The 3662-nt window shown below is 39.9% G+C and overlaps 1 pseudogene; it reads right to left on the bottom strand.

The window, feature by feature from the left end:
* Window positions 1–1230: 1230 nt before the first annotated feature.
* On the bottom strand, window positions 1231–3180 carry LOC120145845 (annotated as a pseudogene).
* Window positions 3181–3662: the final 482 nt, after the last annotated feature.

Below are 3662 nucleotides of genomic sequence, written 5' to 3' on the forward strand. Positions count from 1 at the left end.
TTGCAGTAGATCCCTTACGCTTAGTGAACTTGTGATCAGCTGGATAACCAACCAGCTTGTAACACGTTTCCTTCTTGTGTCCTTTTATGTGACAATAGTCGCACACCCCATTGAAACATTTTTTTATCTGAGTGCTATAATTGAACACAATAGGTTTTATAACACTGGACAGTCTTCCTACATTTTGACGCCGACCTTCCTCTTGAACAAGCATGGAATATGCTTGATTTACAGAAGGTAAAGGTTTTAGCAGCAAAATTTGACTGCATACCATAGAGTAGGAATCATTCAATCCCGCGAGAAAATGAAAGAGTCGCTGTAGATTAACATGTTCCGTATTTTGCCGAGAAACTTCACAGTTGCACATAGCGAATGGGGCAATAGAATCATATTCATCCCAAAGCAGCCGTAAGCGTGTGTAATACACCAAAATGGAAGATGTACCTTGAGAATGAAAAACAATTTCTCAATGCAGAAAGTAAACGCGTGATCCATCAATCTTGTCAAAACGTTCTTTGAGATCTTCCCAAACACATGATGCATTTGAAGCAAAAACTATTCCAGCAGAAAGATCTTGACTAACCGTATTCAAGATCCATGAAAGCACAATAGCATTGCAACGCTCCCACTGTGCCAAAATATCTGGAGAAAGACCTTCACGAGAGCAAGTCCCATCCACGAATCCAATCTTGTTCTTGGCAAGTAGAGCAATGCGCATAGATCTGCTCCACATATTATAATTTTCCACACCAGACAACTGATGAGAAACAAGTAATGTTCCCGGAGTGTCTGAAGGATCAAGATAAAGAGGATGATTGTAGTCGATCTGAGTTGTCTCCGGCTGGACCATGTTTGTGCAGAAACAAAGAACAGAAAGATAACAAGTAAACCAGCTCACTGACAAGAAATTAACCGGAAACAACCGCCGGTTATGGCCTCTGATACCATGTTAACATCTCTTCAAGCAAAGAAAATAAGAGAGAGCAGTATTGAGTAATACTTCTTTTATTGTGTGTGTTATATGTACAAGCTATTAATGCATTTATACACTTTGATCAACAACTAAACTGCTTCTAACAGCTTAACTAACCTCCTAAACAATCATGCTAATTAGCTTCTTAGCAGTATGAATTCTAAATATATCTAGCGAGTATTTCATCTTCGGATATAGAATTTGTAAGATTGGATTTTCTAAGTGCAATAACTAAAGGATGATGGATCTGATTCGAACAGCAATAGCATATATATGCAAAACTAAATAACATCAATTCAATCTTATCCATATAACTCTATAATTTATCTCTTTATCCAAATGCATACAGACCAACTAAATCGATATTTTACATAGGCACACTCGAATCACAGCTTCTTTACCAAGAGATGGACTCCAATTTCTGGCTCTGTCACCAACCTTAGAACAGGAGAATGGGTGTAGTTGGGAGAAAGGGAGAAGGAGAAGTTGGACAAAAGGAGAGCTATTACTAGTTTCAGTTCAACCAGTGCCAAGTTCTGTCCCAGGCACATTCGTGGCCCGACCCCAAACGGCATGTACACTTGTGGCAGCTTACAAGCATCTGCTATTCCTCTCGCAAATCTATTCGGGTCGAATGTGTAGGCCTCTTTACCCCAGATTTCAGGGTCTGTGTGCAATGCCAACACCAAAAGCCAGATATTTACACCCTTGGGTACCAAAATCTCCCCGAACTTCATATCTTCCAACGCTTCCCTCGACACCACGGCTACTGGCGGATAAAGTTGTAACGATTCCTGAATCACCATTGAAAGCTGCATTACACAGAACAAGGATTCCGAGATTAGTTCCATAATCTAGTTAGTATCATTCTGTCATGTGTATAATGTACCTGTTTCATCTTGCGAAGCATGTCGGCATGTCGGCATCCAGAGTACGACCCCTGCTGATTTCAAGAACCTCCTTCCGTACTATATGCTGCCATTCTTGATTGGCAGCCAAAAGCACGAGGCACCAGGTGGCGGAAACAGCGGTAGTTTCGTATCCGGCCAAGTATATGTTCTTGCAGTTATCGACTACGAACCGCTTGGTCTCTTCTTGACTTAGATAGCTGTTTTCAGCGCCCTCGACCAGCATTTGCAGTAAGTCCTCGTATGCTGCCATCTTTCTCTCTTTTACCACTTGCAGGATCAGATCACGTATATCCTTTTCTAGTGCCCAAGCTTTTCTGTTGCTTTTTGTGGGAAGATATCTGTAATAATCACTCAAAATTTTCAATACAAATTAATTGTACACGAAACAAAATTGTACAAAATCGATAGGACTTGCAATTGCAAAAGAATTCCGACCTCATTCCGGGCACACCAGTGGATAAACTTTTCCTAGACATGGTCTCCTGTAAAGCTCTTAGCTTCAAGAAGATTTCTTCTCCCTTACAATAACTGCTTCCGAAACATGCTCTAGAGATGACATCTCCTGAGAAGCTCCGCATATACTCGTCGATTTTGATGTGGGCAAGTCCTCCCTCAGCCTCGATTTGGGTCTTCCAAGACTCGAGTACAGTAAATGTAGTCTCGAAAATATGGTCCATCATTCCCTTAACCTTGTCCATGTATAATTCAGGAGCAAGAATTTTTCTCTGATGAGCCCATAGTGCCCCATTAGAAGTTAGAATTCCCTGACCGAGCAAAGTACAAAACTCTTTTTGCTGATAGGAAGGCTTCCCCAAGGCTAAGGACGTGCATGTTGTAATCTCTTTCACAACATCACGTTGATTCACAAACAATATTTGAGTGTTACCAAGAGAAAACATAAATACTTCACCTGAAATTTACTCCACCAATATCAGTGATTACATTTTTCTAATTTATATATGCATGTATGTAGTTACGTACAGGATTCAATATACAATTAAGAGGCATGCAAAATACGTACTGTACTGTTTCCTCCATTTCTGGAGGAAAGGAAAGAGAAGCGCGGCGCAGTTGTGACTTGTGAGTGGACGACGAGATAGGATCCCTAACAACGGCGGATTGTGCCTTCTTAATCTCTCTTATGTTTCCGAAAAGTAGAGTCGGAGGCGGTCCTTTGATTCCTTGTTCACTTAATCTTGCTCGAAGTTTCATCGGCTTCACCACCGACTCATGAAACAAACATAGGATCGATCCCAAGAAAGCAAGAGAAAGAAAAATGATGAGAAATTCCATATCTTAAAGTAGGGTTGGCTATGGCCTATGGGATTTGCAAAGGGAATTATATAGGGAAATTTAGGAAAGTGGTAGGATGGTTTGGTCGTAAACAATAAAGCAAGACTTTTGAAGTATGGTGTTTCTGGTCCTTATGGTAAATGTAGAGGGACGTTATGCTGTAAGGCGGTTAAAAAATAAAAAAACGGCATGACTTGTTAAACAAGTGACCGGTTAAATTCGATATCGGAAATGTTATATGATTTAACCGGAAATATCATTTGAGTTTGTAATAAAAACGGTAATAACCGGTAATGTTATCGTCCTATGTAAAATGCACAAAAACAATATAGACGATAACATAACCGGTTAATTACTGGAAACATTATCAAACACAATAACTTATTAGGTAGCGCTTATATAACGTAATATGTAGCGCATTTTTAAAGCTAATGGGGCTTTAGAAATCCAACGACAACATAATCGGTTAATTACTGGAAATATTA

This window comes from Hibiscus syriacus, unplaced genomic scaffold, assembly GCF_006381635.1.
Source record: "Hibiscus syriacus cultivar Baekdansim isolate YM2019G1 unplaced genomic scaffold, ASM638163v2 tig00110895_pilon, whole genome shotgun sequence".
NCBI lineage: Eukaryota > Viridiplantae > Streptophyta > Magnoliopsida > Malvales > Malvaceae > Hibiscus > Hibiscus syriacus.